Source organism: Ambystoma mexicanum, chromosome 13, assembly GCF_040938575.1.
Source record: "Ambystoma mexicanum isolate Mex_15411 chromosome 13, UKY_AmexF1_1, whole genome shotgun sequence".
NCBI classification, from domain to species: domain Eukaryota; kingdom Metazoa; phylum Chordata; class Amphibia; order Caudata; family Ambystomatidae; genus Ambystoma; species Ambystoma mexicanum.
Window position 1 is genome coordinate 357,328,203 of NC_090938.1, and position 19,102 is coordinate 357,347,304.

Here is a 19,102-nt window from a genome sequence, read left to right on the forward strand (position 1 = left end):
CCTGGACCCCTGCTCATCATACCTCAGAATCTGGTCTAGCTATTGCAGACATGGGGAATGGTGCTTATATCCCATTGACAGCGCCCACAAGCTGCATACTAATAGCCAATGATGTGTGAATGCGGTCAGGGTAGCAGACATATAGAACAATTGGGTGGGTTCGCTTCCGAACTGGATGCACAGGAGCAGGAGAGAATGGCTGTTGGCGATGTATGCAACTTGCTCTGCGTGAACACATCTACCGACCCCTTCCCCTACACACACGGGCACATACACACACACACACACACATAGCCATTGGAGCTATGCAGAGCTAATCAGAAAGATTGGTAATCATTAGAACATGAAAGATATGTGTTCATTTTTTATTAAACTTGTGGACTCCCGCAGAAACGGAGGGACTCACATCTCTAATTGAGGCTTGCTTACCTCTATACAAATGTGTTTGCTGGCTGTCTTTCTTCAACTGGTATGTGCGGTTGTGTCTGTCTTTGTCTTTCAACACGCCTGGCACGTTTACATTATCAAAGAGATGATTGTATGGAGATGGGGAACACCCCTCCGTTGCATTGTGAACTTGAACAGTCTTTTCACCAAAGCAGCTACATGCGACATTGCAAGGTTTTTGTCAGTCTTTGCCTGAAAACATTAGGCCTTCCTCTCGAACTCTATTTCACTCCTTCTGTGGAAGACTTCAATTATGAGGATGCATCCCGTCATAAAAGGTTCTCTGTAGATGGTGCAACTCTGGCTTCTCTTCCCCGTGCTTTTTGAAAATAATCCGCCCGAGGCCCTGATGAGGTTTGAACTCATGACCCCTGGTTTACGAGACCAGTGCTCTGCCACTGAGCTACAAGGCCACCTGCTGCTTGCTCACAGCCAACAACAGAAAGTGCAAAGAAACCATGGGTTTTACCTAGGTAGATCTCCAGGTATATGAATTTCTGGTTGTGTAAAAATGGCTGTTATATCTCTGCATGTGTTCAGTACGTCATCATACATCTGATTTGCGAAAGCGTGTGTGCTTATGTTGGTGATACATTGTCGGTATGCGTTTGAGTATGTACTTTTACGGGTATGTATGTATTGAGTACAATGCTGAACAGGTTCATGAGTTTAGATAGCAGGTCAGAATGATGGCAAAAGGAACATGTAAAAGGCAGACAACTAAAAGAAAAAAGAATTTGGGATGTAAGCTTGGGAGTTTACTAACTGCGCTGATTTTGGCTCCTATAATAGTAAAGAATGGAAACCTACGAGGAAAGTCTTTGACTAATTTCATTCTCCGCCTGCACCAATGAACTTATTTTTACATCTCTATTTCCATATCTGTACTCATTCCTGTCTTTCACAGGGAGGTTGAAAGACTTTGGTCTATGTTTAAATGCAGACTATAAAGAAAAAATACGACGAAGGTGGGATTCGAACCCACGCGTGCAGAGCACAATGGATTAGCAGTCCATCGCCTTAACCACTCGGCCACCTCGTCTGTTTGGGAACGGTGCTCGAGTCCCATGCTTAAAGAAGAGATAAAACAATGGTGGTGCAAAGTCAGTGAAAAATAGATCATGTTTGTCATAATAGAAACAAGATCGTTGACTCGTTCTTCCTTACCCGGCCATTGATAGATAAACACATCAAGTTGAAGTTCAGAAAAATATAACAAGAGCTCCTGGAGGGTTCACAACACTAATCCAGAGGAAGGTGCTTGAGCTTCCGTATGGCACACCATTAGTAGTAAAACCAGCATAACGCAAGCTCCAGTTTCCCAGTGTTTGGCATCATTCAACGTTTCCAGCCAAGATCAAAGTTCAGATGCTGCTGCTTCCTGTGATGTCATTGAATTTAAATAGTGAGTGATGGCAATAACCCTTTTCCAATTAAATTTTGCCACATCAACGTCCCTGAAAATAGAGAAAGGCGTGCAACCCAGAACCGCTGTACTGTTCAATAGAGTAAGGGCTTCACCGTGATCATCTGCATCTGTCATCACAAGATTATCAAGGTCTTTTTCTTGAAGAAATTAGGTCCAGAAAGCCGACCTTCCCCACAGACTATTCAGACACCTTGCGCTTGTGGCTTTGTTATAGGCCCGAATCCATTGGTAAAAGGTTGCACAGGTACAATGTGCAATATCAGTTCCTATTCAACAATGTTCAAGAAAATTACCATTTGGAGGCCCTGATGAGGATCGAACTCACGACCCCTGGTTTACAAGACCAGTGCTCTGCCACTGAGCTACAGAGCCCCTCAGGTTATGACGCATAACAGCAACACAACGAGCACACAACATGATGTTTACTGGGTAGACATATTTGAAGGGTGTGTGAGAATGTATGTATATGATTGTGATTTGACCTGTTTTTTTCTGGCCGATTTTTTGAGGAGCAGCTAATTTGTGCGTATTCCGTGCAATTTTAGGGTGACTAATGAGGAGATGTGATGCGTGAAAGTTGAAAAAAACATGTACATGGCAGCAGAGAGACAATATGGATATTACCTTTGCTTTTTTAAATTTCTATCCGGATTCTGGCTCAAAGGGTAGTCAAGCACAGCAGATTGCATTCCTGCCAGTAACACGACAACCTTGTTTGTGTCCTTCTTAATCAACTAACATGCATATTTTCACTTTTGTCTGTATGTTCTTTGAAAGCCAATGGCAATGGTGCTTAGAGCAATGCAGATGTTTAAAAAAGATTTCAAAAGTTAAAATCGACAAAGGTGGGATTCGAAACCACGCGTGTACAGTAGATTAGCAGTCCATCGCCTTAACCACTCGGCCACCTCGTCTACAGGGATTATGTTAGGCATTCAAGTCTTTACAGGTAATAACACAAACATCTTCAAAATAGAACCACAATGCGTTCCTTGTTGAGGTACATCCAGCCGTTTGCAGGAAAACTGCCTCACTTGCTGTTGAGAAAAATTCATCAAAGTCCTGGGGTGTTTATAGGCATCGCCAAGATGACATTGGGAGGTGTTTCAATTGACACGTGTTGAATATGAGGAAGAGCATCATGCTGGCTCCAGTGGCACTGCCTGCAGCATGACAAAAATGTAGAAGGGACATTTGACTGCACCATTGGCTGAACATCAGTGGCAAAGTGTATATCAGGCTAAAAGGTAAGCTCCAGTGGCACAATATGGGCACTACAAGGCACCCATAATTTGGTGTCAGCTAAAAAGACAATGCCAGAGCTTGTGGGTGCTTTTGTACACTTGTGTGTGTGTTTGTGGGTGTAGTTTCATGTCGAAAACCAAACCACAGCAGCTCCAGTGGCGCAATCGGTTAGCGCGCGGTACTTATACAGCAGTACATGCAGTGAGCAATGCCGAGGTTGTGAGTTCAAGCCTCACCTGGAGCAACTTTGGAACTTTTTACTAATTCACCTCAAAACTGAATTATTGAACCAATAAATGTTCTGGACATTTTTTGGTTCACCTCAAGGTTTCCTTGATTGTCAGTTAATGTTGTATGACAGCTCCTCTGCCTTTTAGACATGGAATACTCATTGCAAGTTATTTATGGGGTGTTTGCGCTTTAAATACAGCTACGGAGGGTTTTTGAAAATAGAACAGAAAATAAAAAATGTCAACTGTTATTATACTCCATTTTCTGCTGAGCACCACTTACGGAAGACATTTGTAAAGGTAGAAAAAGGGTTACTGGAGTAGGATCCAGGAGACAATATCAACTTACAAAGAATAATGTTGTCTATTTACTGCATTATCGCCTTTGAAGCAAACCTCTGAGAATAAATACCCTTTCACTAATCAGGCAGTCACTTTGATAAAATCAAGCAGAACAAGGATGCTGATAGGAACTCGCCTCATTTGCATATGGGCTAGGGCTTCTGGGAGCCATGAGAATTAGGAGTTGAAGGTTTTGCAGATCGAGATTGCTAAAGGGCTGGGCATTTGCACAGACCTCTCCATGCCTGATTGGTGCCGAAGGTTAGTTGCAAGTGGTCCCCTGCTCACCCTACCTTACACAGGGCCATGCCCAGTTAGGCCCCTCAGGGCTAGGCCCGGCAGGGCTAAGCCCGGCGTTCGTCAGGCGAAGTGCCTGGACCCCTGCTCATCATACCTCAGAATCTGGTCTAGCTATTGCAGACATGGGGAATGGTGCTTATATCCCATTGACAGCGCCCACAAGCTGCATACTAATAGCCAATGATGTGTGAATGCGGTCAGGGTAGCAGACATATAGAACAATTGGGTGGGTTCGCTTCCGAACTGGATGCACAGGAACAGGAGAGAATGGCTGTTGGCGATGTATGCAACTTGCTCTGCGTGGACACATCTACCGACCCCTTCCCCTACACACACGGGCACATACACACACACACACACACATAGCCATTGGAGCTATGCAGAGCTAATCAGAAAGATTGGTAATCATTAGAACATGAAAGATATGTGTTCATTTTTTATTAAACTTGTGGACTCCCGCAGAAACGGAGGGACTCACATCTCTAATTGAGGCTTGCTTACCTCTATACAAATGTGTTTGCTGGCTGTCTTTCTTCAACTGGTATGTGCGGTTGTGTCTGTCTTTGTCTTTCAACACGCCTGGCACGTTTACATTATCAAAGAGATGATTGTATGGAGATGGGGAACACCCCTCCGTTGCATTGTGAACTTGAACAGTCTTTTCACCAAAGCAGCTACATGCGACATTGCAAGGTTTTTGTCAGTCTTTGCCTGAAAACATTAGGCCTTCCTCTCGAACTCTATTTCACTCCTTCTGTGGAAGACTTCAATTATGAGGATGCATCCCGTCATAAAAGGTTCTCTGTAGATGGTGCAACTCTGGCTTCTCTTCCCCGTGCTTTTTGAAAATAATCCGCCCGAGGCCCTGATGAGGTTTGAACTCATGACCCCTGGTTTACGAGACCAGTGCTCTGCCACTGAGCTACAAGGCCACCTGCTGCTTGCTCACAGCCAACAACAGAAAGTGCAAAGAAACCATGGGTTTTACCTAGGTAGATCTCCAGGTATATGAATTTCTGGTTGTGTAAAAATGGCTGTATATCTCTGCATGTGTTCAGTACGTCATCATACATCTGATTTGCGAAAGCGTGTGTGCTTATGTTGGTGATACATTGTCGGTATGCATTTGAGTATGTACTTTTACGGGTATGTATGTATTGAGTACAATGCTGAACAGGTTCATGAGTTTAGATAGCAGGTCAGAATGATGGCAAAAGGAACATGTAAAAGGCAGACAACTAAAAGAAAAAAGAATTTGGGATGTAAGCTTGGGAGTTTACTAACTGCGCTGATTTTGGCTCCTATAATAGTAAAGAATGGAAACCTACGAGGAAAGTCTTTGACTAATTTCATTCTCCGCCTGCACCAATGAACTTATTTTTACATCTCTATTTCCATATCTGTACTCATTCCTGTCTTTCACAGGGAGGTTGAAAGACTTTGGTCTATGTTTAAATGCAGACTATAAAGAAAAAATACGACGAAGGTGGGATTCGAACCCACGCGTGCAGAGCACAATGGATTAGCAGTCCATCGCCTTAACCACTCGGCCACCTCGTCTGTTTGGGAACGGTGCTCGAGTCCCATGCTTAAAGAAGAGATAAAACAATGGTGGTGCAAAGTCAGTGAAAAATAGATCATGTTTGTCATAATAGAAACAAGATCGTTGACTCGTTCTTCCTTACCCGGCCATTGATAGATAAACACATCAAGTTGAAGTTCAGAAAAATATAACAAGAGCTCCTGGAGGGTTCACAACACTAATCCAGAGGAAGGTGCTTGAGCTTCCGTATGGCACACCATTAGTAGTAAAACCAGCATAACGCAAGCTCCAGTTTCCCAGTGTTTGGCATCATTCAACGTTTCCAGCCAAGATCAAAGTTCAGATGCTGCTGCTTCCTGTGATGTCATTGAATTTAAATAGTGAGTGATGGCAATAACCCTTTTCCAATTAAATTTTGCCACATCAACGTCCCTGAAAATAGAGAAAGGCGTGCAACCCAGAACCGCTGTACTGTTCAATAGAGTAAGGGCTTCACCGTGATCATCTGCATCTGTCATCACAAAATTATCAAGGTCTTTTTCTTGAAGAAATTAGGTCCAGAAAGCCGACCTTCCCCACAGACTATTCAGACACCTTGTGCTTGTGGCTTTGTTATAGGCCCGAATCCATTGGTAAAAGGTTGCACAGGTACAATGTGCAATATCAGTTCCTATTCAACAATGTTCAAGAAAATTACCATTTGGAGGCCCTGATGAGGATCGAACTCACGACCCCTGGTTTACAAGACCAGTGCTCTGCCACTGAGCTACAGAGCCCCTCTGGTTACGACGCATAACAGCAACACAACGAGCACACAACATGATGTTTACTGGGTAGACATATTTGAAGGGTGTGTGAGAATGTATGTATATGATTGTGATTTGACCTGTTTTTTTCTGGCCGGATTCTGGCTCAAAGGGTAGTCAAGCACAGCAGATTGCATTCCTGCCAGTAACACGACAACCTTGTTTGTGTCCTTCTTAATCAACTAACATGCATATTTTCACTTTTGTCTGTATGTTCTTTGAAAGCCAATGGCAATGGTGCTTAGAGCAATGCAGATGTTTAAAAAAGATTTCAAAAGTTTAAATCGACAAAGGTGGGATTCGAAACCACGCGTGTACAGTAGATTAGCAGTCCATCGCCTTAACCACTCGGCCACCTCGTCTACAGGGATTATTTTAGGCATTCAAGTCTTTACAGGTAATAACACAAACATCTTCAAAATAGAACCACAATGCGTTCCTTGTTGAGGTACATCCAGCCGTTTGCAGGAAAACTGCCTCACTTGCTGTTGAGAAAAATTCATCAAAGTCCTGGGGTGTTTATAGGCATCGCCAAGATGACATTGGGAGGTGTTTCAATTGACACGTGTTGAATATGAGGAAGAGCATCATGCTGGCTCCAGTGGCACTGCCTGCAGCATGACAAAAATGTAGAAGGGACATTTGACTGCACCATTGGCTGAACATCAGTGGCAAAGTGTATATCAGGCTAAAAGGTAAGCTCCAGTGGCACAATATGGGCACTACAAGGCACCCATAATTTGGTGTCAGCTAAAAAGACAATGCCAGAGCTTGTGGGTGCTTTTGTACACTTGTGTGTGTGTTTGTGGGTGTAGTTTCATGTCGAAAACCAAAGCACAGCAGCTCCAGTGGCGCAATCGGTTAGCGCGCGGTACTTATACAGCAGTACATGCAGTGAGCAATGCCGAGGTTGTGAGTTCAAGCCTCACCTGGAGCAACTTTGGAACTTTTTACTAATTCACCTCAAAACTGAATTATTGAACCAATAAATGTTCTGGACATTTTTTGGTTCACCTCAAGGTTTCCTTGATTGTCAGTTAATGTTGTATGACAGCTCCTCTGCCTTTTAGACATGGAATACTCATTGCAAGTTATTTATGGGGTGTTTGCGCTTTAAATACAGCTACGGAGGGTTTTTGAAAATAGAACAGAAAATAAAAAATGTCAACTGTTATTATACTCCATTTTCTGCTGAGCACCACTTACGGAAGACATTTGTAAAGGTAGAAAAAGGGTTACTGGAGTAGGATCCAGGAGACAATATCAACTTACAAAGAATAATGTTGTCTATTTACTGCATTATCGCCTTTGAAGCAAACCTCTGAGAATAAATACCCTTTCACTAATCAGGCAGTCACTTTGATAAAATCAAGCAGAACAAGGATGCTGATAGGAACTCGCCTCATTTGCATATGGGCTAGGGCTTCTGGGAGCCATGAGAATTAGGAGTTGAAGGTTTTGCAGATCGAGATTGCTAAAGGGCTGGGCATTTGCACAGACCTCTCCATGCCTGATTGGTGCCGAAGGTTAGTTGCAAGTGGTCCCCTGCTCACCCTACCTTACACAGGGCCATGCCCAGTTAGGCCCCTCAGGGCTAGGCCCGGCAGGGCTAAGCCCGGCGTTTGTCAGGCGAAGTGCCTGGACCCCTGCTCATCATACCTCAGAATCTGGTCTAGCTATTGCAGACATGGGGAATGGTGCTTATATCCCATTGACAGCGCCCACAAGCTGCATACTAATAGCCAATGATGTGTGAATGCGGTCAGGGTAGCAGACATATAGAACAATTGGGTGGGTTCGCTTCCGAACTGGATGCACAGGAGCAGGAGAGAATGGCTGTTGGCGATGTATGCAACTTGCTCTGCGTGAACACATCTACCGAACCCTTCCCCTACACACACGGGCACATACACACACACACACACACATAGCCATTGGAGCTATGCAGAGCTAATCAGAAAGATTGGTAATCATTAGAACATGAAAGATATGTGTTCATTTTTTATTAAACTTGTGGACTCCCGCAGAAACGGAGGGACTCACATCTCTAATTGAGGCTTGCTTACCTCTATACAAATGTGTTTGCTGGCTGTCTTTCTTCAACTGGTATGTGCGGTTGTGTCTGTCTTTGTCTTTCAACACGCCTGGCACGTTTACATTATCAAAGAGATGATTGTATGGAGATGGGGAACACCCCTCCGTTGCATTGTGAACTTGAACAGTCTTTTCACCAAAGCAGCTACATGCGACATTGCAAGGTTTTTGTCAGTCTTTGCCTGAAAACATTAGGCCTTCCTCTCGAACTCTATTTCACTCCTTCTGTGGAAGACTTCAATTATGAGGATGCATCCCGTCATAAAAGGTTCTCTGTAGATGGTGCAACTCTGGCTTCTCTTCCCCGTGCTTTTTGAAAATAATCCGCCCGAGGCCCTGATGAGGTTTGAACTCATGACCCCTGGTTTACGAGACCAGTGCTCTGCCACTGAGCTACAAGGCCACCTGCTGCTTGCTCACAGCCAACAACAGAAAGTGCAAAGAAACCATGGGTTTTACCTAGGTAGATCTCCAGGTATATGAATTTCTGGTTGTGTAAAAATGGCTGTTATATCTCTGCATGTGTTCAGTACGTCATCATACATCTGATTTGCGAAAGCGTGTGTGCTTATGTTGGTGATACATTGTCGGTATGCGTTTGAGTATGTACTTTTACGGGTATGTATGTATTGAGTACAATGCTGAACAGGTTCATGAGTTTAGATAGCAGGTCAGAATGATGGCAAAAGGAACATGTAAAAGGCAGACAACTAAAAGAAAAAAGAATTTGGGATGTAAGCTTGGGAGTTTACTAACTGCGCTGATTTTGGCTCCTATAATAGTAAAGAATGGAAACCTACGAGGAAAGTCTTTGACTAATTTCATTCTCCGCCTGCACCAATGAACTTATTTTTACATCTCTATTTCCATATCTGTACTCATTCCTGTCTTTCACAGGGAGGTTGAAAGACTTTGGTCTATGTTTAAATGCAGACTATAAAGAAAAAATACGACGAAGGTGGGATTCGAACCCACGCGTGCAGAGCACAATGGATTAGCAGTCCATCGCCTTAACCACTCGGCCACCTCGTCTGTTTGGGAACAGTGCTCGAGTCCCATGCTTAAAGAAGAGATAAAACAATGGTGGTGCAAAGTCAGTGAAAAATAGATCATGTTTGTCATAATAGAAACAAGATCGTTGACTCGTTCTTCCTTACCCGGCCATTGATAGATAAACACATCAAGTTGAAGTTCAGAAAAATATAACAAGAGCTCCTGGAGGGTTCACAACACTAATCCAGAGGAAGGTGCTTGAGCTTCCGTATGGCACACCATTAGTAGTAAAACCAGCATAACGCAAGCTCCAGTTTCCCAGTGTTTGGCATCATTCAACGTTTCCAGCCAAGATCAAAGTTCAGATGCTGCTGCTTCCTGTGATGTCATTGAATTTAAATATTGAGTGATGGCAATAACCCTTTTCCAATTAAATTTTGCCACATCAACGTCCCTGAAAATAGAGAAAGGCGTGCAACCCAGAACCGCTGTACTGTTCAATAGAGTAAGGGCTTCACCGTGATCATCTGCATCTGTCATCACAAGATTATCAAGGTCTTTTTCTATGGTCTATGTTTAAATGCAGACTATAAAGAAAAAATACGACGAAGGTGGGATTCGAACCCACGCGTGCAGAGCACAATGGATTAGCAGTCCATCGCCTTAACCACTCGGCCACCTCGTCTGTTTGGGAACGGTGCTCGAGTCCCATGCTTAAAGAAGAGATAAAACAATGGTGGTGCAAAGTCAGTGAAAAATAGATCATGTTTGTCATAATAGAAACAAGATCGTTGACTCGTTCTTCCTTACCCGGCCATTGATAGATAAACACATCAAGTTGAAGTTCAGAAAAATATAACAAGAGCTCCTGGAGGGTTCACAACACTAATCCAGAGGAAGGTGCTTGAGCTTCCGTATGGCACACCATTAGTAGTAAAACCAGCATAACGCAAGCTCCAGTTTCCCAGTGTTTGGCATCATTCAACGTTTCCAGCCAAGATCAAAGTTCAGATGCTGCTGCTTCCTGTGATGTCATTGAATTTAAATAGTGAGTGATGGCAATAACCCTTTTCCAATTAAATTTTGCCACATCAACGTCCCTGAAAATAGAGAAAGGCGTGCAACCCAGAACCGCTGTACTGTTCAATAGAGTAAGGGCTTCACCGTGATCATCTGCATCTGTCATCACAAAATTATCAAGGTCTTTTTCTTGAAGAAATTAGGTCCAGAAAGCCGACCTTCCCCACAGACTATTCAGACACCTTGTGCTTGTGGCTTTGTTATAGGCCCGAATCCATTGGTAAAAGGTTGCACAGGTACAATGTGCAATATCAGTTCCTATTCAACAATGTTCAAGAAAATTACCATTTGGAGGCCCTGATGAGGATCGAACTCACGACCCCTGGTTTACAAGACCAGTGCTCTGCCACTGAGCTACAGAGCCCCTCAGGGTACGACACATAACAGCAACACAACGAGCACACAACATGATGTTTACTGGGTAGACATATTTGAAGGGTGTGTGAGAATGTATGTATATGATTGTGATTTGACCTGTTTTTTTCTGGCCGATTTTTTGAGGAGCAGCTAATTTGTGCGTATTCCGTGCAATTTTAGGGTGACTAATGAGGAGATGTGATGCGTGAAAGTTGAAAAAAACATGTACATGGCAGCAGAGAGACAATATGGATATTACCTTTGCTTTTTTAAATTTCTATCCGGATTCTGGCTCAAAGGGTAGTCAAGCACAGCAGATTGCATTCCTGCCAGTAACACGACAACCTTGTTTGTGTCCTTCTTAATCAACTAACATGCATATTTTCACTTTTGTCTGTATGTTCTTTGAAAGCCAATGGCAATGGTGCTTAGAGCAATGCAGATGTTTAAAAAAGATTTCAAAAGTTTAAATCGACAAAGGTGGGATTCGAAACCACGCGTGTACAGTAGATTAGCAGTCCATCGCCTTAACCACTCGGCCACCTCGTCTACAGGGATTATTTTAGGCATTCAAGTCTTTACAGGTAATAACACAAACATCTTCAAAATAGAACCACAATGCGTTCCTTGTTGAGGTACATCCAGCCGTTTGCAGGAAAACTGCCTCACTTGCTGTTGAGAAAAATTCATCAAAGTCCTGGGGTGTTTATAGGCATCGCCAAGATGACATTGGGAGGTGTTTCAATTGACACGTGTTGAATATGAGGAAGAGCATCATGCTGGCTCCAGTGGCACTGCCTGCAGCATGACAAAAATGTAGAAGGGACATTTGACTGCACCATTGGCTGAACATCAGTGGCAAAGTGTATATCAGGCTAAAAGGTAAGCTCCAGTGGCACAATATGGGCACTACAAGGCACCCATAATTTGGTGTCAGCTAAAAAGACAATGCCAGAGCTTGTGGGTGCTTTTGTACACTTGTGTGTGTGTTTGTGGGTGTAGTTTCATGTCGAAAACCAAAGCACAGCAGCTCCAGTGGCGCAATCGGTTAGCGCGCGGTACTTATACAGCAGTACATGCAGTGAGCAATGCCGAGGTTGTGAGTTCAAGCCTCACCTGGAGCAACTTTGGAACTTTTTACTAATTCACCTCAAAACTGAATTATTGAACCAATAAATGTTCTGGACATTTTTTGGTTCACCTCAAGGTTTCCTTGATTGTCAGTTAATGTTGTATGACAGCTCCTCTGCCTTTTAGACATGGAATACTCATTGCAAGTTATTTATGGGGTGTTTGCGCTTTAAATACAGCTACGGAGGGTTTTTGAAAATAGAACAGAAAATAAAAAATGTCAACTGTTATTATACTCCATTTTCTGCTGAGCACCACTTACGGAAGACATTTGTAAAGGTAGAAAAAGGGTTACTGGAGTAGGATCCAGGAGACAATATCAACTTACAAAGAATAATGTTGTCTATTTACTGCATTATCGCCTTTGAAGCAAACCTCTGAGAATAAATACCCTTTCACTAATCAGGCAGTCACTTTGATAAAATCAAGCAGAACAAGGATGCTGATAGGAACTCGCCTCATTTGCATATGGGCTAGGGCTTCTGGGAGCCATGAGAATTAGGAGTTGAAGGTTTTGCAGATCGAGATTGCTAAAGGGCTGGGCATTTGCACAGACCTCTCCATGCCTGATTGGTGCCGAAGGTTAGTTGCAAGTGGTCCCCTGCTCACCCTACCTTACACAGGGCCATGCCCAGTTAGGCCCCTCAGGGCTAGGCCCGGCAGGGCTAAGCCCGGCGTTTGTCAGGCGAAGTGCCTGGACCCCTGCTCATCATACCTCAGAATCTGGTCTAGCTATTGCAGACATGGGGAATGGTGCTTATATCCCATTGACAGCGCCCACAAGCTGCATACTAATAGCCAATGATGTGTGAATGCGGTCAGGGTAGCAGACATATAGAACAATTGGGTGGGTTCGCTTCCGAACTGGATGCACAGGAGCAGGAGAGAATGGCTGTTGGCGATGTATGCAACTTGCGCTGCGTGAACACATCTACCGACCCCTTCCCCTACACACACGGGCACATACACACACACACACACACATAGCCATTGGAGCTATGCAGAGCTAATCAGAAAGATTGGTAATCATTAGAACATGAAAGATATGTGTTCATTTTTTATTAAACTTGTGGACTCCCGCAGAAACGGAGGGACTCACATCTCTAATTGAGGCTTGCTTACCTCTATACAAATGTGTTTGCTGGCTGTCTTTCTTCAACTGGTATGTGCGGTTGTGTCTGTCTTTGTCTTTCAACACGCCTGGCACGTTTACATTATCAAAGAGATGATTGTATGGAGATGGGGAACACCCCTCCGTTGCATTGTGAACTTGAACAGTCTTTTCACCAAAGCAGCTACATGCGACATTGCAAGGTTTTTGTCAGTCTTTGCCTGAAAACATTAGGCCTTCCTCTCGAACTCTATTTCACTCCTTCTGTGGAAGACTTCAATTATGAGGATGCATCCCGTCATAAAAGGTTCTCTGTAGATGGTGCAACTCTGGCTTCTCTTCCCCGTGCTTTTTGAAAATAATCCGCCCGAGGCCCTGATGAGGTTTGAACTCATGACCCCTGGTTTACGAGACCAGTGCTCTGCCACTGAGCTACAAGGCCACCTGCTGCTTGCTCACAGCCAACAACAGAAAGTGCAAAGAAACCATGGGTTTTACCTAGGTAGATCTCCAGGTATATGAATTTCTGGTTGTGTAAAAATGGCTGTTATATCTCTGCATGTGTTCAGTACGTCATCATACATCTGATTTGCGAAAGCGTGTGTGCTTATGTTGGTGATACATTGTCGGTATGCGTTTGAGTATGTACTTTTACGGGTATGTATGTATTGAGTACAATGCTGAACAGGTTCATGAGTTTAGATAGCAGGTCAGAATGATGGCAAAAGGAACATGTAAAAGGCAGACAACTAAAAGAAAAAAGAATTTGGGATGTAAGCTTGGGAGTTTACTAACTGCGCTGATTTTGGCTCCTATAATAGTAAAGAATGGAAACCTACAAGGAAAGTCTTTGACTAATTTCATTCTCCGCCTGCACCAATGAACTTATTTTTACATCTCTATTTCCATATCTGTACTCATTCCTGTCTTTCACAGGGAGGTTGAAAGACTTTGGTCTATGTTTAAATGCAGACTATAAAGAAAAAATACGACGAAGGTGGGATTCGAACCCACGCGTGCAGAGCACAATGGATTAGCAGTCCATCGCCTTAACCACTCGGCCACCTCGTCTGTTTGGGAACAGTGCTCGAGTCCCATGCTTAAAGAAGAGATAAAACAATGGTGGTGCAAAGTCAGTGAAAAATAGATCATGTTTGTCATAATAGAAACAAGATCGTTGACTCGTTCTTCCTTACCCGGCCATTGATAGATAAACACATCAAGTTGAAGTTCAGAAAAATATAACAAGAGCTCCTGGAGGGTTCACAACACTAATCCAGAGGAAGGTGCTTGAGCTTCCGTATGGCACACCATTAGTAGTAAAACCAGCATAACGCAAGCTCCAGTTTCCCAGTGTTTGGCATCATTCAACGTTTCCAGCCAAGATCAAAGTTCAGATGCTGCTGCTTCCTGTGATGTCATTGAATTTAAATATTGAGTGATGGCAATAACCCTTTTCCAATTAAATTTTGCCACATCAACGTCCCTGAAAATAGAGAAAGGCGTGCAACCCAGAACCGCTGTACTGTTCAATAGAGTAAGGGCTTCACCGTGATCATCTGCATCTGTCATCACAAGATTATCAAGGTCTTTTTCTATGGTCTATGTTTAAATGCAGACTATAAAGAAAAAATACGACGAAGGTGGGATTCGAACCCACGCGTGCAGAGCACAATGGATTAGCAGTCCATCGCCTTAACCACTCGGCCACCTCGTCTGTTTGGGAACGGTGCTCGAGTCCCATGCTTAAAGAAGAGATAAAACAATGGTGGTGCAAAGTCAGTGAAAAATAGATCATGTTTGTCATAATAGAAACAAGATCGTTGACTCGTTCTTCCTTACCCGGCCATTGATAGATAAACACATCAAGTTGAAGTTCAGAAAAATATAACAAGAGCTCCTGGAGGGTTCACAACACTAATCCAGAGGAAGGTGCTTGAGCTTCCGTATGGCACACCATTAGTAGTAAAACCAGCATAACGCAAGCTCCAGTTTCCCAGTGTTTGGCATCATTCAACGTTTCCAGCCAAGATCAAAGTTCAGATGCTGCTGCTTCCTGTGATGTCATTGAATTTAAATAGTGAGTGATGGCAATAACCCTTTTCCAATTAAATTTTGCCACATCAACGTCCCTGAAAATAGAGAAAGGCGTGCAACCCAGAACCGCTGTACTGTTCAATAGAGTAAGGGCTTCACCGTGATCATCTGCATCTGTCATCACAAAATTATCAAGGTCTTTTTCTTGAAGAAATTAGGTCCAGAAAGCCGACCTTCCCCACAGACTATTCAGACACCTTGTGCTTGTGGCTTTGTTATAGGCCCGAATCCATTGGTAAAAGGTTGCACAGGTACAATGTGCAATATCAGTTCCTATTCAACAATGTTCAAGAAAATTACCATTTGGAGGCCCTGATGAGGATCGAACTCACGACCCCTGGTTTACAAGACCAGTGCTCTGCCACTGAGCTACAGAGCCCCTCAGGGTACGACACATAACAGCAACACAACGAGCACACAACATGATGTTTACTGGGTAGACATATTTGAAGGGTGTGTGAGAATGTATGTATATGATTGTGATTTGACCTGTTTTTTTCTGGCCGATTTTTTGAGGAGCAGCTAATTTGTGCGTATTCCGTGCAATTTTAGGGTGACTAATGAGGAGATGTGATGCGTGAAAGTTGAAAAAAACATGTACATGGCAGCAGAGAGACAATATGGATATTACCTTTGCTTTTTTAAATTTCTATCCGGATTCTGGCTCAAAGGGTAGTCAAGCACAGCAGATTGCATTCCTGCCAGTAACACGACAACCTTGTTTGTGTCCTTCTTAATCAACTAACATGCATATTTTCACTTTTGTCTGTATGTTCTTTGAAAGCCAATGGCAATGGTGCTTAGAGCAATGCAGATGTTTAAAAAAGATTTCAAAAGTTTAAATCGACAAAGGTGGGATTCGAAACCACGCGTGTACAGTAGATTAGCAGTCCATCGCCTTAACCACTCGGCCACCTCGTCTACAGGGATTATTTTAGGCATTCAAGTCTTTACAGGTAATAACACAAACATCTTCAAAATAGAACCACAATGCGTTCCTTGTTGAGGTACATCCAGCCGTTTGCAGGAAAACTGCCTCACTTGCTGTTGAGAAAAATTCATCAAAGTCCTGGGGTGTTTATAGGCATCGCCAAGATGACATTGGGAGGTGTTTCAATTGACACGTGTTGAATATGAGGAAGAGCATCATGCTGGCTCCAGTGGCACTGCCTGCAGCATGACAAAAATGTAGAAGGGACATTTGACTGCACCATTGGCTGAACATCAGTGGCAAAGTGTATATCAGGCTAAAAGGTAAGCTCCAGTGGCACAATATGGGCACTACAAGGCACCCATAATTTGGTGTCAGCTAAAAAGACAATGCCAGAGCTTGTGGGTGCTTTTGTACACTTGTGTGTGTGTTTGTGGGTGTAGTTTCATGTCGAAAACCAAAGCACAGCAGCTCCAGTGGCGCAATCGGTTAGCGCGCGGTACTTATACAGCAGTACATGCAGTGAGCAATGCCGAGGTTGTGAGTTCAAGCCTCACCTGGAGCAACTTTGGAACTTTTTACTAATTCACCTCAAAACTGAATTATTGAACCAATAAATGTTCTGGACATTTTTTGGTTCACCTCAAGGTTTCCTTGATTGTCAGTTAATGTTGTATGACAGCTCCTCTGCCTTTTAGACATGGAATACTCATTGCAAGTTATTTATGGGGTGTTTGCGCTTTAAATACAGCTACGGAGGGTTTTTGAAAATAGAACAGAAAATAAAAAATGTCAACTGTTATTATACTCCATTTTCTGCTGAGCACCACTTACGGAAGACATTTGTAAAGGTAGAAAAAGGGTTACTGGAGTAGGATCCAGGAGACAATATCAACTTACAAAGAATAATGTTGTCTATTTACTGCATTATCGCCTTTGAAGCAAACCTCTGAGAATAAATACCCTTTCACTAATCAGGCAGTCACTTTGATAAAATCAAGCAGAACAAGGATGCTGATAGGAACTCGCCTCATTTGCATATGGGCTAGGGCTTCTGGGAGCCATGAGAATTAGGAGTTGAAGGTTTTGCAGATCGAGATTGCTAAAGGGCTGGGCATTTGCACAGACCTCTCCATGCCTGATTGGTGCCGAAGGTTAGTTGCAAGTGGTCCCCTGCTCACCCTACCTTACACAGGGCCATGCCCAGTTAGGCCCCTCAGGGCTAGGCCCGGCAGGGCTAAGCCCGGCGTTTGTCAGGCGAAGTGCCTGGACCCCTGCTCATCATACCTCAGAATCTGGTCTAGCTATTGCAGACATGGGGAATGGTGCTTATATCCCATTGACAGCGCCCACAAGCTGCATACTAATAGCCAATGATGTGTGAATGCGGTCAGGGTAGCAGACATATAGAACAATTGGGTGGGTTCGCTTCCGAACTGGATGCACAGGAGCAGGAGAGAATGGCTGTTGGCGATGTATGCAACTTGCGCTGCGTGAACACATCTACCGACCCCTTCCCCTACACACACGGGCACATACACACACACACACACACATAGCCATTGGAGCTATGCAGAGCTAATCAGAAAGATTGGTAATCATTAGAACATGAAAGATATGTGTTCATTTTTTATTAAACTTGTGGACTCCCGCAGAAACGGAGGGACTCACATCTCTAATTGAGGCTTGCTTACCTCTATACAAATGTGTTTGCTGGCTGTCTTTCTTCAACTGGTATGTGCGGTTGTGTCTGTCTTTGTCTTTCAACACGCCTGGCACGTTTACATTATCAAAGAGATGATTGTATGGAGATGGGGAACACCCCTCCGTTGCATTGTGAACTTGAACAGTCTTTTCACCAAAGCAGCTACATGCGACATTGCAAGGTTTTTGTCAGTCTTTGCCTGAAAACATTAGGCCTTCCTCTCGAACTCTATTTCACTCCTTCTGTGGAAGACTTCAATTATGAGGATGCATCCCGTCATAAAAGGTTCTCTGTAGATGGTGCAACTCTGGCTTCTCTTCCCCGTGCTTTTTGAAAATAATCCGCCCGAGGCCCTGATGAGGTTTGAACTCATGACCCCTGGTTTACGAGACCAGTGCTCTGCCACTGAACTACAAGGCCACCTGCTGCTTGCTCACAGCCAACAACAGAAAGTGCAAAGAAACCATGGGTTTTACCTAGGTAGATCTCCAGGTATATGAATTTCTGGTTGTGTAAAAATGGCTGTTATATCTCTGCATGTGTTCAGTACGTCATCATACATCTGATTTGCGAAAGCGTGTGTGCTTATGTTGGTGATACATTGTCGGTATGCGTTTGAGTATGTACTTTTACGGGTATGTATGTATTGAGTACAATGCTGAACAGGTTCATGAGTTTAGATAGCAGGTCAGAATGATGGCAAAAGGAACATGTAAAAGGCAGACAACTAAAAGAAAAAAGAATTTGGGATGTAAGCTTGGGAGTTTACTAACTGCGCTGATTTTGGCTCCTATAATAGTAAAGAATGGAAACCTACAAGGAAAGTCTTTGACTAATTTCATTCTCCGCCTGCACCAATGAACTTATTTTTACATCTCTATTTCCATATCTGTACTCATTCCTGTCTTTCACAGGGAGGTTGAAAGACTTTGGTCTATGTTTAAATGCAGACTATAAAGAAAAAATACGACGAAGGTGGGATTCGAACCCACGCGTGCAGAGCACAATGGATTAGCAGTCCATCGCCTTAACCACTCGGCCACCTCGTCTGTTTGGGAACAGTGCTCGAGTCCCATGCTTAAAGAAGAGATAAAACAATGGTGGTGCAAAGTCAGTGAAAAATAGATCATGTTTGTCATAATAGAAACAAGATCGTTGACTCGTTCTTCCTTACCCGGCCATTGATAGATAAACACATCAAGTTGAAGTTCAGAAAAATATAACAAGAGCTCCTGGAGGGTTCACAACACTAATCCAGAGG

The 19,102-nt window shown here is 43.5% G+C and overlaps 24 non-coding genes across 24 annotated transcripts; 4 read left to right on the forward strand and 20 right to left on the reverse strand.

The window, feature by feature from the left end:
• Positions 1-788: 788 nt before the first annotated feature.
• TRNAT-CGU (transfer RNA threonine (anticodon CGU)) lies at positions 789-860 on the reverse strand. The gene has a single exon. It is a non-coding gene; the product is annotated as a tRNA-Thr (tRNA).
• Positions 861-1,407: 547 nt separating this feature from the next.
• Positions 1,408-1,489, reverse strand: TRNAS-GCU (transfer RNA serine (anticodon GCU)). The gene has a single exon. It is a non-coding gene; the product is annotated as a tRNA-Ser (tRNA).
• A 687-nt stretch (positions 1,490-2,176) lies between these two features.
• TRNAT-UGU (transfer RNA threonine (anticodon UGU)) lies at positions 2,177-2,248 on the reverse strand. Its single transcript has one exon. It is a non-coding gene; the product is annotated as a tRNA-Thr (tRNA).
• Positions 2,249-2,713: 465 nt separating this feature from the next.
• TRNAS-GCU (transfer RNA serine (anticodon GCU)) lies at positions 2,714-2,790 on the reverse strand. Its single transcript has one exon. It is a non-coding gene; the product is annotated as a tRNA-Ser (tRNA).
• A 480-nt stretch (positions 2,791-3,270) lies between these two features.
• On the forward strand, positions 3,271-3,365 carry TRNAI-UAU (transfer RNA isoleucine (anticodon UAU)). Its single transcript has 2 exons — positions 3,271-3,308; positions 3,330-3,365. It is a non-coding gene; the product is annotated as a tRNA-Ile (tRNA).
• A 1,488-nt stretch (positions 3,366-4,853) lies between these two features.
• TRNAT-CGU (transfer RNA threonine (anticodon CGU)) lies at positions 4,854-4,925 on the reverse strand. Its single transcript has one exon. It is a non-coding gene; the product is annotated as a tRNA-Thr (tRNA).
• A 546-nt stretch (positions 4,926-5,471) lies between these two features.
• TRNAS-GCU (transfer RNA serine (anticodon GCU)) lies at positions 5,472-5,553 on the reverse strand. The gene has a single exon. It is a non-coding gene; the product is annotated as a tRNA-Ser (tRNA).
• A 687-nt stretch (positions 5,554-6,240) lies between these two features.
• TRNAT-UGU (transfer RNA threonine (anticodon UGU)) lies at positions 6,241-6,312 on the reverse strand. The gene has a single exon. It is a non-coding gene; the product is annotated as a tRNA-Thr (tRNA).
• Positions 6,313-6,627: 315 nt separating this feature from the next.
• TRNAS-GCU (transfer RNA serine (anticodon GCU)) lies at positions 6,628-6,704 on the reverse strand. Its single transcript has one exon. It is a non-coding gene; the product is annotated as a tRNA-Ser (tRNA).
• Positions 6,705-7,184: 480 nt separating this feature from the next.
• Positions 7,185-7,279, forward strand: TRNAI-UAU (transfer RNA isoleucine (anticodon UAU)). Its single transcript has 2 exons — positions 7,185-7,222; positions 7,244-7,279. It is a non-coding gene; the product is annotated as a tRNA-Ile (tRNA).
• A 1,488-nt stretch (positions 7,280-8,767) lies between these two features.
• Positions 8,768-8,839, reverse strand: TRNAT-CGU (transfer RNA threonine (anticodon CGU)). The gene has a single exon. It is a non-coding gene; the product is annotated as a tRNA-Thr (tRNA).
• Positions 8,840-9,386: 547 nt separating this feature from the next.
• TRNAS-GCU (transfer RNA serine (anticodon GCU)) lies at positions 9,387-9,468 on the reverse strand. The gene has a single exon. It is a non-coding gene; the product is annotated as a tRNA-Ser (tRNA).
• A 564-nt stretch (positions 9,469-10,032) lies between these two features.
• On the reverse strand, positions 10,033-10,114 carry TRNAS-GCU (transfer RNA serine (anticodon GCU)). Its single transcript has one exon. It is a non-coding gene; the product is annotated as a tRNA-Ser (tRNA).
• Positions 10,115-10,801: 687 nt separating this feature from the next.
• On the reverse strand, positions 10,802-10,873 carry TRNAT-UGU (transfer RNA threonine (anticodon UGU)). Its single transcript has one exon. It is a non-coding gene; the product is annotated as a tRNA-Thr (tRNA).
• Positions 10,874-11,338: 465 nt separating this feature from the next.
• Positions 11,339-11,415, reverse strand: TRNAS-GCU (transfer RNA serine (anticodon GCU)). The gene has a single exon. It is a non-coding gene; the product is annotated as a tRNA-Ser (tRNA).
• Positions 11,416-11,895: 480 nt separating this feature from the next.
• TRNAI-UAU (transfer RNA isoleucine (anticodon UAU)) lies at positions 11,896-11,990 on the forward strand. Its single transcript has 2 exons — positions 11,896-11,933; positions 11,955-11,990. It is a non-coding gene; the product is annotated as a tRNA-Ile (tRNA).
• A 1,488-nt stretch (positions 11,991-13,478) lies between these two features.
• TRNAT-CGU (transfer RNA threonine (anticodon CGU)) lies at positions 13,479-13,550 on the reverse strand. The gene has a single exon. It is a non-coding gene; the product is annotated as a tRNA-Thr (tRNA).
• A 547-nt stretch (positions 13,551-14,097) lies between these two features.
• TRNAS-GCU (transfer RNA serine (anticodon GCU)) lies at positions 14,098-14,179 on the reverse strand. Its single transcript has one exon. It is a non-coding gene; the product is annotated as a tRNA-Ser (tRNA).
• Positions 14,180-14,743: 564 nt separating this feature from the next.
• TRNAS-GCU (transfer RNA serine (anticodon GCU)) lies at positions 14,744-14,825 on the reverse strand. Its single transcript has one exon. It is a non-coding gene; the product is annotated as a tRNA-Ser (tRNA).
• Positions 14,826-15,512: 687 nt separating this feature from the next.
• TRNAT-UGU (transfer RNA threonine (anticodon UGU)) lies at positions 15,513-15,584 on the reverse strand. Its single transcript has one exon. It is a non-coding gene; the product is annotated as a tRNA-Thr (tRNA).
• Positions 15,585-16,049: 465 nt separating this feature from the next.
• Positions 16,050-16,126, reverse strand: TRNAS-GCU (transfer RNA serine (anticodon GCU)). The gene has a single exon. It is a non-coding gene; the product is annotated as a tRNA-Ser (tRNA).
• Positions 16,127-16,606: 480 nt separating this feature from the next.
• Positions 16,607-16,701, forward strand: TRNAI-UAU (transfer RNA isoleucine (anticodon UAU)). The gene is made up of 2 exons: positions 16,607-16,644; positions 16,666-16,701. It is a non-coding gene; the product is annotated as a tRNA-Ile (tRNA).
• Positions 16,702-18,189: 1,488 nt separating this feature from the next.
• TRNAT-CGU (transfer RNA threonine (anticodon CGU)) lies at positions 18,190-18,261 on the reverse strand. The gene has a single exon. It is a non-coding gene; the product is annotated as a tRNA-Thr (tRNA).
• A 547-nt stretch (positions 18,262-18,808) lies between these two features.
• Positions 18,809-18,890, reverse strand: TRNAS-GCU (transfer RNA serine (anticodon GCU)). Its single transcript has one exon. It is a non-coding gene; the product is annotated as a tRNA-Ser (tRNA).
• Between the last annotated feature and the right edge of the window lie 212 nt (positions 18,891-19,102).